Raw genomic sequence first — 15,000 nt, 5'->3', positions numbered from 1 at the left:
ATCAAGCACTCTTTGTCATGTTAACTCTGTTTGGTCGTCTGCCTAGTCTCATCTATCTACCCAAGAACATTTAGCGCAATTTTACCATTCGGTACATCAGCAACTCCTTACACGTAAGAATATGACAAAATGGGGATTGTCACATAGTCCTGATTGCTCCTTTTCCCTTAACCGTGAGTCACTCATCCATATTGTCGCTGGTTGTCAGCATTACCTTGATCGCTTCACCTGGTGACACAACACAATTCTCAAATTCATGCATTGCCAACTCACTTCAACCCGATTGGTGGATGGGGAGTTTGATGGACAGACCGTGGGAAGTTTTGGAGAGGGGCGTGGTCTGTTCTCATCCACATCGTTATCATTCCGAACATGGGAACCCGTTTTAGGCATTTAGAACGTTTCTTTACTCATTCGAATGTGTTTCAGGTGTTTTTTAGGGACAACCCATTTTAGGCCCTTAGAGCGTTTCTTTAGGCGTTCGAAAGCGTTTAAGGCGTTTCTAAGCGTTTAGAGCATTTCTTTAGGCGTTCAAACATGTTTAAGGCGTTGCTAGGCATTTTCTGAGGGGAACCCGTTTTAGGCCTTTACAGCGTTTTTTTAGGCGTTGGAAACGTTTGAGGTGTTTTTAGGCGTTTTTTAGGCATTTGAACGCGCACCGGTGGCTCAGTTGGTTGAGCATCGGGCTGTCATGCGGGAGGTCATGCGTTCGACTCTGGCCGGACCAACACTCATGGTCTTAAAATAACTGAGGAGAATGTGCTGCCTTTGTAATTACATCTGCAAATGGTTACACTTTCAAGTCTTCTCGGATAAGGACTCTAAACCGGAGGTCCCGTATCACAACCCTTGTTGAAAATTAAATAGTCTGGGACGTTAAAGAACCCACTCACTATTCGATAAGAGTAGCAGATTTCTCCTTATCAGGCGGTAACTGGTAAAATTTACCGCTTGTAAGAGCACTTATTACCGCCTGCAAACGCTCAGAAGTCACTTATCCTTTGCAGAACGGCCAACATTAACCAATTCCTTTACCGGTTTGCAAAGGTGCCAAACCTGTTGCGCTGAAAACTAGGGAGAGCCCTGGAGTAGGGGACGTAGTCCCCGGTGTTGTGGTCTGACCTTATCTAGACGGGGGCATCTTTCACTTCCCAAATTAAAAATTGTAAACTGTGTAATTAGCAGTCTGGCAAAAGTCCCCCGGAAAACATTGTAAATTAGTCCTAAAAAGCCCTGAGGGGAGACACTAATAGCTAAATTGAAATTGTGATTGTGATTTTTTAAGGTGCTTTTAGTCGTTTGAAGCTCCAGACCCCTCTTGGCCCAAAAAGCCAGAAAACAGCCTGGAATTGAAACAGTTTACTACTCTATGTACAAGAAACTATTTACAACAAGTCCCTTGGAGTTATGGTACCCGGACGCGCATCCCGCAACTTTTAATTCTCGTCGAGATTGCTCAGTCCGTCAGAAAATTCAGGAACGATGTGTCCACCAAAAAGTCTGACGAGACTGTCGATCTCGGGGTTGCTGGTTCAAGTGAGTCTGGTTGGGTAGACTTTTTTATTTTTATTTTTTTAATTTATTAATTTTTTCCAGTCACTGTAGATATTAAAAGAACATAACAGTAGCTCCTTAAAAAACAATAATTTAATGAGAGAAAATCACTTATTTAGAAATGGGAATGTGGGAGGTTGCCTGGTGCCTAACCTTGTCCCGGTTTATGACCGTGCGGGACAAAATCGAAACTGTCTTCGGAAAGCAGTCGTGGCCATCGGCATCAGTGGTAATGGGGGGTTTCACAGCCTCTAGGAACCGTCTCGTACACTCGTGGTTGACGTAGCTCGTGTCTCGGTCGAGTCCCCTTTGACCTCGCATCCACTGTACGAAATGGTAAGACTATACCTTAGGGCAATGGTCATGCAGGGGATCTTGATGGCAACCACAGGAGGCACGTCACTACTCAGTCTTTTGGTGCCCCGCACATGCATCGAGACGATTGGAGACGTACACCATTCGTAACACCCAATGTTCAATCGAGAGTCTTGGTTTACTCAGCAAGGGTTTCATTCGGTTCGAGGTGCACTGGCTCTGTCTTGTCCTTTGAGCAAAGTGGGATCTCTCTGAGCTTGTTCCTCTTTTGTCGATGGCACAGGTTTTGTCTCCCTGATTTGGTCCTTGTTTTGTGATAGTGCTGTTTAGCATACGTCTGACATCTGGCTTTGTTTCGGTGGTAGTATTGCCTCCTCTTGGCTTTAATCTTGTCCTTCTGTCGGCAGGCGAGGGTTGTTCCTGCTGTCATTTCATCCACTGGCATGGAGGGTCTGCCTTCGTACCTCCGAGGAGCATTTCTTTTGGGGTGGTGTCTTTAACCCCATCTGGTTCAGTGATTTGGCTAAGCTCTCGCGTTGGTTCTGTGTTTGCAACAGTCATCACACAGGGTGACTCTACGGTATTGGCTGGTGTTGTCATGAGCGGATGTTGTGTCTTGGTCATTTCTCCCGCTCTCTTTAGGTCCCTCACTTTTTTTTTTGATCTTGTCCCTCCATCTCTTCTTTTGCTCCTCAACCTTGTCCGGGTTTTTGGTTCACCAGTGTTTGAGTTGCTCACGCTTCTTTCCTTTAGTACTCTTTGCTCGTCACTTCAACTTTTCGATCTCTTGAATCAGTGCTACGAGTGTGGCCTCCATGTCTTCTGGATACACTCTTTGATAGATGGCACGAATTTCATTAAGTCAACAAAACCAACCAGAGCTCAATCAGACAACACTTTCCTCCCCAGTGGCTCCTCCTTTATGATGATCTCAGCCACAGTCTCACACTTTTATTGGTTCGTGCAAGAGCAAACCTAGCCTACACCAAGGATCTCTCACCCTTACCCTCAGTGTGCTGCCTACTCATAGTGAGGGGAGTAACTCATAGTTGCTCATTCTGAGTCACTCGCTCTGTGACTCGCAAAGAGTATAAAAGCAGACGTCAAGCTCGCGATGCTCGTTCGGAGAAATCCCTGTGGAAGAGCGTATGGCACATCTCTGCCGCTACTGCAACAAACCGTTTAGTCGAGCATGTAACAGAGTCCGTCACGAGAGGCGAGGTTGTTGGAAATGCATAGACCAGGAACCTGTGGGAGACGCAACAATTGGGGACATATTTGAGGAAGTACCACCCTATGCTGCCTCAGAAGAGAGAAGTGAAGAAGATGAGGAGTGAAACCAAGATGAAGAAGAAGAAAATGACTCGGACTCGGACATGGTCATTGAGTCTGAGGATAAAGACGTTAGTGACTGGGAGTTTGATGACCAAGATCCCTGGGAAACTCTGTGCCAAGAGTCACTGAGTTCAACCTATGGCAAAAGAGTCAACAAGTTCTTGGAGAAGGGGGTCTCTGAAATGATAGCTGAGGCGGAAGCTTGTAATTCCCTGTTACCAGTTTACAGAAGAAAGTTGCGAGGGCTGTACTTGCTTTATCTCCAGTGGTTTGAACGTCTAAAGCATGCCCCCATACATAAACACATTATGAAACCCGACATCGCTTCATGGAGGAGGATTCAATGGATGTTGAAGAGGCTACAGATGCGGCTGTGTAGAGACGGAAATTTTTATTGAACAGGATGTTCCTACCGCGTCCCGTCCCAATTCAAGATAAAGAAGAAAAAAATGATGGTTATGATGATGACAACTGAACGATTTTTATGTGTACAAACTAAAGAGGGTTGTTTGTGCTACTGTGCAGTTGTGCATTGAATGCATGGGTCCTTAGGCCTCCCTTTTTTGCGAATACAGAACGCGCCCAGAGACTGAGACTTGCTTGACTTTTGCAATTTTGCTTACAATAACCTATGGACACGAATTTGGATAAAACAGGACGAGGGTCCGCACCAGGCTGCCTCCCACGTTCCCAATTGTCAATAGCTCTTTTATTGTTAATTAAATCATTTCATTTGTAAAAAAATCCTGTTTTTGTCCTGTTGAAATTCTTAAAGATGGTCTTGTTAATAATAATAATAATAATAATAATAATAAAAGCTTATACTGCGCTTATACAAACTGTCCTAAGCGCCTTACAATTCATAAATTCGATAAAATATAATAAAACATAAAATATACATATTAATATACACAGCTATGGCTTAAGCAAATACAAACAATAAAACAAACAAACTAACTAACTAAAGGTTATATGCTGATTTGAACAGGTACGTCTTAAGTTTAGGTTTAAAAGAATTAATACTATCAGCTGATCTAATATCAAAAGGCAAAGAGTTCCAGAGGATAGGTGCCTGAACTGAATAAGATCTATAGCCATAAGTTTTAAGATTGTAGGGAACAGTCACAAGCCTAAGTTTATCTGAGGATGATCGGAGGGTTCTATTAGGCCGGTAGAAAGTGAGAAGTCCTTTTAAGTATGACGGAGCCAGGTTATTAAGACACTTAAAAGTAATTAAATTAATCTTAAAAATAATTCTCTGCTCGATCGGTAGTCAGTGAAGTTCTTTTAAAATTGGAGTTATACTATCATATTTATTTGCTACCATAATTATTCGAGCTGCAGCGTTCAAGAGATGCTGAAGTTTATCAATCAGATGCTTGGGTAGACCAAATGTAAGCCAATTGTAGCTGTCAATCTTTGAAACCACAAATGCATGAATGAGAATCTTGGTGGTGTCTAATGTCAGAACATTCCTAATTTTCGCAATATCCCTCAGATGATAATAGCCAGATTTTACAATGGCATTAATGTGTCGTGACATTGTCATTGAGGAATCAAAGATAACACCAATATTCTTTGCATGAGAGGATGGGAAAATGACTTCAGATCCAAGTTGAATGGGATTCAATTGTAGACGTGGACGAAATCTTGAGTAGAAGTAAAGGAGCTCTGTTTTATCAGTGTTTAATTTTCAGCATATTTACAGCCATCCAAGAATGGATGTCAAAACGCACATTTCAATTCGTTTCGTTGCCGCTGCCATCTCCGTTTCGTCCTCAAAGTAGAAGGAGGTATACAGTTGCTGGTCATCTGCATATAGATGCAAGAACAGACCATGCTTGCGGATGATATCTCCAACCGGAGCTGTGTAAAGAACATACAGGAGGGGCCCTAAAGCAGATCCCTGGGGTACACCACAAATCAGTTCCTGTACGCTGGATGAAGTTCCTCCGATTCTCACAAACTGTGTGCGGTCCTTCAGATACGAGTTGAACCATGCTAATGCTGAACCCGAGATACCATAGCAGGATTGCAGCCTTTTTAGAAGAATTGAATGGTCCACAGTATCAAAGGCGGCAGACATATCAAGTAATAGGAGAATGACACAGCGGTTGTCGTCAACAGAACGAAGAATATCATTCTGTACACGAACTAGGGCGGTTTCACAGCTGTGATGTTCCTTATATGCTGATTGTAAACACTCTTGGAGACCATTTCAATGTAAATGATCAAGGACGCGCACTGAAGCAACTTTCTCAATCGCTTTCGAAATAAACTGTAAATTCGAAACAGGACGAAAGTTAGGATACAGCTCATGATCCAACAGAGGTTTCTTTAGTAAAGGAGATTAAACAGCTTGTTTCAAGGATGTCGGAACCGTGCTAGATGAGAATGAGAGGTTGATGATTCGTGTGATCACCGGAAGTAGGTCGTCAAAACACCGAATTAGTAAGCTGGCAGGAATTGGATCAAGACAGCAGGATTTCCTAGCACTCTTAAGAATGAGACCACGTAATTCTGTTTCGGTAGTAGGAATGAAGGAATCAAGAGCAGTGTTGAACCGAGGGCTGTCCAGCTGTTCGGTGAAGGACAATACAATGACATCAGTCGAAAAAGTTGGAAGCTCTGTCCGTATTTCAGTGATCTTGTTTACAAAGAAATCCGAAAAGGTATTGCATAGCTCTAGAGAAGACTCACATGATGGATACTGCCTGTCAGGCTTACGGTACAGTAATCGATCGACGGTGTTAAATAAAGCTTTTTGGTCTGAGGCATTTTCTGAAATGATGGAAGAGTAATAACTTTACCACATTCCTAACCAATTCGCATTGATCTTCAAATAACTGGCGATCGATATGAAGCTGCGATTTTCTCAACATCTCTCAAATTTACGTCGCTTGGTCTTTTCAGATGCAATCTCGATAGAGTACCACGGAGCAGACGGACGTGACGTTAACACCCGTTCCCGGAGAGGTGCATAGGCTTCGACCAATTGAGACAGCTGCGAATGATACTGATCACACAGCTCACCAACAGAGTCAGCGGGTGACAGGAATAGCTTGGAGGATGATAAGTCAGAACGAAAAGCCTCCATATCAACAGAACGAAGTTTATCTGATGTTTTCCATTTTTGTTACTGTGAGGGGTCTGGGTCCCTTAGACGTCATCCTTTTCAACCAATCCTGTGCGTGACATCTCCCTATCTTTCACTTCCCTCCTCTCTTCACCCTCTTTTTACAAAATGGTCACCTGCTGAACGGATCTGTGCCGTTTTTTCACATAACCCAATAATGAGAAACGTTCATTTCTACAGTGATGTGTCAAGAGCTCTTTTTGAAGAAAGAAAAAGGACTCGGGACTGTCTCGAAAGGATTCCTAACGCAAACTTTGCGGATGAGGAGGAAGTTACCTGTTGCTGCGCGGGGTTTCAAAGAATGGTTCGATTTCAAAAGAAACAGCTGCACGAGCGCCATCTCCAAATAAAGAAATGTCACCTTCCAATGCGTAACGATATAATCAAAGCGTTCTGGAAAATCTATGAAAATCAAGCTTGGGTGCGTTACTCGAAGCTTATTAGAGCAGAAGAATCTGATGCATGCGTAAAAGCAGCCATATTATCAGTCAGCGAAAATGATATTCTAAAATCTTGGCAAGATGATGTTTCCCCCGGTAGAACAACACCATATAGTACCCTTTCATGATGGATGGGTGCAAAGAAATATTAAGGACAAAGACAGTATTGAAAAGATGAAAGAAAGATTGACTGCTCGAAGCATGCTATTGGATGGTTTTGAAATAGTTACAGAGGATGGAAAGACCTAAAGACTGAGTAGTGATGTGCCTCCTGTGGTTGCCATCAAGATCCTCTGCATGATCATTGCCCTAAGGTGGAGTGTTACCATTTCGTACAGTGGATGCGAGGTCTAACGGGACTCGACCGAGACACGCCCTACGTCAACTACGAGCGTACAAGATGGTTCCTAGAGGCTTTGAAACCCTCCCATTACCACTGATGCCAATGGCCACAACTGCTTCCCGAAGACAGTTTTGATTATTATCCCGAACGTCGTAAACCGCGACGAGGTTAGGCACCAGGTAACCTCGCATATTCCCATTTATAAATAAGCCATTTTCTCTCATTAAATTATTCTTTTTTAACGAGCTACTGCTTTGTTTTTTTAATACCTACAATGACTGGAAAAAAAATCAATAAATTAAAAAAATAAAAGTAACAATAAAAACGTCTACCCAGCCAGACTCACTCGAACCAGCAACCCCGAGATCTACAGTCTCATCAGAGTTTTTCGTAAACACATGGTCCCTGAATTTCAACCCATTCTCTACCTCTGAAATGACTATTATCGACAATCCCCAAGTCTCTCTAAATTGACTATTATCGTCAATTTAGGACGCTTAGCGCTTGATAAGGATATGGGAAATGAATATCTATTTTTAAAATCCGAAACTTAATGCCTAAATTCGCTGGACTCGAACCTGGGATTGTTTGATTAATAACCCTTTCACTTAACCACGAAACTACCGCATTGCTAACTGACAGAACACTTTTTTCACCGGCTAAGAAACAAGTTTAAAAAGGAGAAAATGTCGGTTACCAAACCTTAAGAGAAGGCTAACCATTTTAAAATCAAGTACTAGACTTAACCACTATTCAGCAATGATTTTATATATACTAATTAGATTTGATAAATAATCGGTGCAATTGTCAGCCAGTTGATCTTTAGTTGTTAAGTGGATAAAAACAGTTCCTTCACATTGGGTGCTCCGGGTTCAAATCCCGTCCAGGGATGCCACTTTTCTTTTTTTCTTTTCATCTGCTACCACAAGTCCTGGGACAGAGTAATCCTAAAATGACGATAACAGTCATTCCAGGGAAAATTACGAATTGTCGATAATAGTCATTTCAGAGGTAGAGGATATGTTGTGAATTTTCTGACGAAACTGAGCAATCTGGACGAGGATTAAAAGTTGCGGGATGTGTGTGCGGGTACCATAACTCTAAGGGACTATTGCAAATACTTTTTTGTACATAGTGTATTAAACCGTTTTAATTCCAGGCTCTTTTCTGGTTTTTTGGGCCAAGAGGGGTCTGGCGCTTCAAACCCCTTTCCCCTTTTCCCTTAGAAAACGCCTAGAAACGCCTTAAACGCGTTCAAACACCTGAAGAAACGTTCTAAACACTTAGAAACACCTTAAACGCTTTCGAAGGCCTAAAGAAACACTCTAAGGGCCTAAAATGGGTTGCCCCTAAAAAACGCCTAGAAAACCTTAAACACGTTTGAACGCCTAAAGAAATGCTCTAAACGCCAAAAAATGGCTTTAACGCTTGCGAACACCTAAACACGTGTCTGTCACGTGTTTGTGACGTCGTCGTTTGAAGTTTGAATTTCCCGCCTAACATACCTTTGAATTTCCCACCCAAATTTGAATTTCCTGCATTATACGCAAAACACCCAACCTATTTCCTGAGGGTCCGAAGAAGGGAGGTGTCACATGTCTCTGACGTCATCATTTGAATTTTGTTTTTCCTGCCTAACGTACGTTTGAATTTCCCACCCAAATTTAAATTTCCTGCATGGTACGCAAAACACCGCAACTTATTTCCTGAGGGTCTGCAGAAGGGGAGGTGTCACGTGTCTGTGACGTCATCGTTGGAATTTTGAATTTTCCGCTTAACGTACATTTGAATTTTCCACCCAAATTTAAATTTCCTGCATGGTACGCAAAACACCCCAAGCAGCTGTTTCGTGAGTGTTTGCAGAAAGGGAGGTGTCATGTGTCTGAGACGTCATAAACTAGGGTGCACGTGCGGGGCACCATCTTCTTGTATAGATCTTGCACCGAACGATCACGACCACGCCCCTCTTCCAAAGAAAATTCCCACGGTCTGTCAATTGAAATGTCTTTTTGACCAATCAGGGCCCAGCTGGATAATTATTCAAAGTATTAGAGCTTTGATAATTTTAATAACCTACCTCTGTACTACCAACCAATCAGAAGCCTCTGTTTGAATGCGTCCTAAGCAATGCCCGTAGCAACGCTCCTCAGGTCCTCAAATTACTTGGCTCCCAAAATCAGCGCAAATCATACATCAAATATTACTTACCTGGTCATAGTACGCACGTGATCGTATACATGTTCATGGGGCTTAGGCTGACATGCTTAGGGAGTAGACGTGTTTTCGAGGGCTCCAATCTGGTTATTGAGTATTTTCTCTTGGTGCTTGCATTGCCTCTAAATGGAAACCATTATTTCATCTTCGAAGCGCACAATATTAGCAAGAAGCAATTCGGATTCGTCTGAATCAATTTCTCCGTGGGAAAAGCGTCCAAAGAGTGTAGTCGAGGAAGATGAGGTTTTTCAAGCTTTGAACATGGCCGGTAATGTTGGCGAAAAAGTCGATAAAATTCTTGGGGAACTGAAGAAGTTGGACAAACTTGATACAATTGAGGCAACGTTGAAGAATTTAACAAGGAGACTGGGGAACGTCGAATCAACTGTGGACAAGATGAAAGAAGACGCATGTGCTGTGGATTGCTCTATTTAAGATCTGGATGAGGGGCTTGCACATCTCAACAAAGAAGTTGAAGAGCTTCGTGAAATAGTAAAAGACAACGATAAGCAAGTTGAGTATTTACGCACGAAACATCTTTACCTGGAGTCGAACAACAGGAGAGAAAATGTAAAATTTTTTGGTGTACCGGAAAGCGAAGCCTTCGCTTCGGAGGCGAAAGATGCTGTTGGCACAATGGGTGTTTTGTGCGATTTCCTTCATGGTGTCCTTGGCTTTGAGGATCTGAAGAGGAATATGGTGCTTCAACGAGTCCATAAGATTGGTAATTCCGTACGTGGTAAGCCCAGGCCGATATTAGCTCTTTTTTTTATGTTATCAAGATCGCGAGACAGTGCTTTGTGCTGGGTTTGAATTGAAAGATACTGAGTATATGATTCTGCAAGACTTCCCTCAGGAAATCATAGAGAGAACGTGCAAGCAAATGCCCAAATTAAGAAGGCTGAAAAAAGGGGCCACAAAGTATCCTTTAGTAAATCAGAACCTGATCGACTCCTTATTGATGGCAAGTTCATTTCTGCGTAAGGTATATATTTACTGTGACTTATTTGATATAACAGGTATGCAATGTGTTTTTCGATTCGTTATTGTATAGCACAACCAAGCAGTGGGGGCTTTCTAAAGAAATGTCGAATTTAATTAGTTAGTCTCATCCTCAAGGGCAGCGTTAACGTTATTTATCTTTCTGCTCTTTAAAGTTTTGTTTTTTTTCAGTATTTCGTTGAAATGTGATTTTTTCGCTTTTGTTTTGTAGATGTTCTACTTTATTTTTCCTATGCCTTTTACAGCTGTTCTGGCATGTTAATGAAGATATATTCTTTAAAATATGAAAGTGCCGATGCGACACTTAACTTTTCCCTCCTAGTCAAGTTTTATTGTTCCTTTTGGCAAAGTGGGGCGGGATAACGTTGACTTTAGTCTTTTATCACTAAATGCTCGAGGGAAATTTTGAAAGCTGCTGGAACTGAAAGAATTGTTATTATCGGGGGTGATTTTAATGTTATACTAGACCCTGACTTGGATGGACGGGGCGGGAATAACAAAAAGAAAGATTCCGGAATATTAGTTGAAGACATGTGCCTTGATTTTGATCTAGTTGATATCTGGCGTATTAGGAATCCAACTGTATCACGATTTACTTGGCGTCAAAAAATTCCAGTTGACCAGAAGCGTCTAGATTATAAGCGATAGTTCCCAAGAGGAGATAATTTCAGAAGATATCAAAACATGAATAAAAACAGACCATTCGGCAATAACCCTTTCTGTAACGGAGATAAACGGAGATAAACCTCGGTAAGAAACATACTTTTCTAAACGGTTTAATACAAAGAAAGTCTAACCGCTTTTTCTAAAAAACGAAAACACAAAGTACCAAAGATCACCATAAACTCACACCGCGTGATTCACCAAAACTGTCAATCAAAAATCTGAGCTGTTATTGATTTTTCCAAAATAGAAACGATTACGTCATGCAATTGTCATTTGTCCATTTCCCCCTCGCCACACTGGGAGGTAACGAAAAGTGTGCTTAAAACTCTCAAAACCCTAACATAACAAGTTTCTTTCAGTTCTCATAATCATTGCTCATTGTCCTAGCCCTCTTGTAAAGGCACAAGTTTGTGGATAGGTCTCACAACGGTTCTCATCCCACACTGGATTTTGGCAACTCTAGTGTGCCCATCCCTCCCTGGGTAGGTTTTGGTAATGCGCCCCAGAGGCCATTGTCCTCTGGGCAGATTTGGCTCCAGAACCAGCATAATGTCATTCTTCTTTAAATCTTTCCACACCTGGGATATAATCTCCTGGACTTTTCGCCACCGTTTGCGTGGGCTGAATTCTTTGGTGTCAACGGTTTCAGGTGCAAGTTGTCCACCGAGCTGCCCGTGTAGGAAATGGTTTGGGGTAAGAGGTACAACATCTCGTGGGTCAGCAGATTGGTAGGTAAGTGGTCGAGAGTTTAGTAGGCTCTTGACTCCGGCATGAGCAGTAATGAGCTCCTCATCGGTAACATTACTGCTTCCAACTCTGTAAATAGCCTTCTTAGCTGACTTAATCATGGCCTCGTGAATGTCACCGAAATGTGGGGCTCCTGGCGGATTGAAATACCACTTCACTCCTCGATAAGCCGTGTCCCGCTGGATCGTGTTCTGGTCCAACTTACTGACGAGCTCTTTCAGTTCACCGACAGCTCCCACAAAGTTTGTCCCACAGTCACTTATCATTTCCTTTGGCACACCTCTTCGGCTAGTAAATCGTGTGAAGGCATTCATAAAGCTGTCTGTATCCAGACCAAATGCTATTTCCAAATGAACTGCTCGAGTCGACATGCATGTTAACAAGCAAAGCCACCTCTTTTGACGGCGCACACATCTTCCTTGTACTGTGGTAAAACGCCCTGCATAGTCCACTGCTGTTTGGTCAAAGGGACGGAAAGTGAATCTCAGGCGGATCTTTGGAAGCAGAGCCATGATCTGTGTTGATATCTTGTTCCTCCTTCGTTTGCACATGTTGCATTCTCCCTCCCATTCTCGAATCTCCTCATGGGCTGTGATTACCCAATACTTCTCACTCATTTGGGACAGCACAAAATTTGTACCAGCTGAATGGTTGGCCCGCTCATGGTAATGTTTGACAATGAGCTTTGTGACCCACTGTCCTCGCGGCAGTATCTAAGGAAAACGTACATCATATGGCAGGTATTCAGCAAATTGCAATCTGCCATTAGAACGGATACAGCCATCCTCGTCGAGCAGTGGTTCAGCTTGATAAGTGGGCTCTTTGGCGGTATTGGCTTCCCGGACACTAAGGCCTTGTACTCGCTGGCATCACGCTGGCATGGTCGCACCACCTCATCTTTCTTGCTTCCTTGACATGTTATGAAGAGCTCTCCTCACTCTTGCATAAAGACGGACTAATCGGCTCCAACTTGAGAAGCACTTAGGATCCAATCTCCAGCTTGTGGTGGTAGCTGTCTGATACGGTTTAGTCAAAACCTGTGGTTGGTTTGTCAGCAGCGACACGTATGCGGTACGTTCTGTCTTCTGTTTCTTTCCTGTTCTCATCTCTGGCATGACGGTTGGAGAGTCCGCTAGACTTACTCATCCTTAGAGGACCGTCCCACCATAGAGTAGACTCAGCAAGTTCGACTGGACCAGTTCCTCTAGAACACAGGTCTGCTGGATTGTGTTCGGTGGGAACGTGCTGCCATTGAGCTGGATCTGTGTACATTTGTATTTCGCCAATGTGGTTTGCAGCAAACGGGCGGAAATCTCTCCCTTGTCCTCGGATCCCCCATAGGACGTCTATGCTCTCATAGTAGAAGGCTGCAGCCTTTAACGGTACTTCTAGCGCTCTTGAAACGGACTGGGTTAACCTCAACCCAACAATGGCATCCATTAATTCCAGCCTAGGTACAGTAATAGGTGTGAGCGGTGCTACTTTGCTCCTAGAGGCTATCAGTCATGTGGTTACTGAGCCGTCTTCATACTCGCTTCGTAAATATGACACAGCTCCATAAGCTTGCTGGGAGGCGTCGACAAAGGTCACCACTTCCTTACATTTCACTGGCTGTGGTCCTCTCAGGCATCGGGGAACTTTGACATGCTTTAAACATGGCAGCTCTGAAAACCAGTGCTGTATGCGGTTAGCAATTTCATCTTCAACTTCTTCATCGCATTCATAACCCCGATTCCACAATTCTTGAAGCATAGTTTTTGCTTGTACGATGAAGGGACTGACCAGACCTAGTGGATCAAAGACTGTCGCAACCTTCTTTAAAACGTTCCTTTTAGTAATTGGATAGTCCGGCGAGACCGGTGTTGCAGGTATTACGAATGCATCTTCAGTGCTGTTCCACTGCAGTCCAAGTGTCTTGGTGACTGTATCGCTATTTTCCCTGATGTTCACTTCCGTGGCACGGTCTTCTTCTGGTATGATTGCCATTACTTCGTCTGAATTCGAAACCCACTTCCTGGCGTGCATGCCTGCTTTCGCCCACAGTTCACTTAGTTGATGATACAGTTCAATCCCTTTCGCTTCTCCTTCAACACTGTCCAGTGAGTCATCCATGTAGGTAGACTGAAGTACAGTTTCGGCAGCTAATGGGTACTCCATTCGCTAACGCCTAGCGTTTTCCTGTGTTACGAACTGGGCTTCCATGGGGGCTGAGTTCTTTCCAAAAACGACTCTGCAGAACTCGTAAACGTCCAGGCTGCGGTCTGTTTCCCCATCTCGCCATAGGAATCGGAACAGCGGTCGGTCCTTGGACTCAATCTCTATCTGGAGATACATCTCCTGGATGTCACAAACAAGAGCAACTGGGTTGCCGCGGAAACGGAGCAGTCTCTGCAGTTTTGGCCCAGCATGAATGACGTCATTTAGAGATATGCCCTCACATTTTGCAGAACAGTCAAATACAATCCTTACTTTTGTGGTGGCCTTGCTCAGTTTAACAATCGGGAAGTGCGGCAAGTACCAAACTTGAAGGGGTGGCGCTTCAGTCTCAGGAACTTTGCAAAGATACCCTTTTTCCACATATGTGTCAATAACCTTCTGATACTCCTTCTCGACAAATCCTTTGTTCTTCAGGTTCCTCTCAGTGCTACGAAGGCGGGATTCTGCTACTGGTCGATTGTTCGGTAAACAAGGTCTCCCTTCTTTCCAAGGTACTGCAACACTGTACCTCCCATCATTGTAATGAGCAGAACTCCTTACTGCCTCCAACGCCAATCTCTTCTCTTCAGTTCACAGAATTCTATCGCTCACTTCCGTCCCATAACTCTCTATCTCCCAAAAACGCTTGAGTGTTTGTTCCAGCTCACAACAACCTCCAGTTTTACCCATCAGCCCTGTATCCTTGGTTAACAATGTTCGGATGGTGTGTGTTCTTGTTCCAGACTGCGCTCTACCATCAGGGGGTCCAACACAAGTCCATCCCAGCGGTCCCAATCGAGCAACCGGTTCACCCACGTTTCCACGAATATCAACAAACGAGTAATGCAAATCAGCGTAATCGACCCCAATCAAGAAGTCCACCAATCCATCCTTCGCGGGAAACGGGAAATCACACTGGACGAGGTGAGGCCACCTAACTTTACTTGCCCTCCAATTTTCAACTTGATAACTTCCAGTCACACTGCGGGGACATGTCTTCACTTCAATCTCCTTGGTCAAATGCCCATTAACACTTTCAATCGTGACTCTCA

General features: G+C 43.5%; 1 protein-coding gene across 1 annotated transcript in view; it reads left to right on the top strand.

Moving 5' to 3' along the window:
• Nucleotides 1–15,000, top strand: part of LOC138039736 (ras-related protein Rab-11A-like) — a 42,867-nt gene that overhangs the window by 15,022 nt on the left and 12,845 nt on the right. The gene's annotated exons all lie outside the window — the stretch shown is intronic.

The sequence above is a fragment of the Montipora capricornis genome, chromosome 3 (genome assembly GCF_036669925.1).
Source record: "Montipora capricornis isolate CH-2021 chromosome 3, ASM3666992v2, whole genome shotgun sequence".
Taxonomy (NCBI): Eukaryota; Metazoa; Cnidaria; class Anthozoa; order Scleractinia; family Acroporidae; genus Montipora; species Montipora capricornis.
Note: the sequence above shows the minus strand (reverse complement) of the source record. Positions and strands in the feature narration are given on the sequence as shown.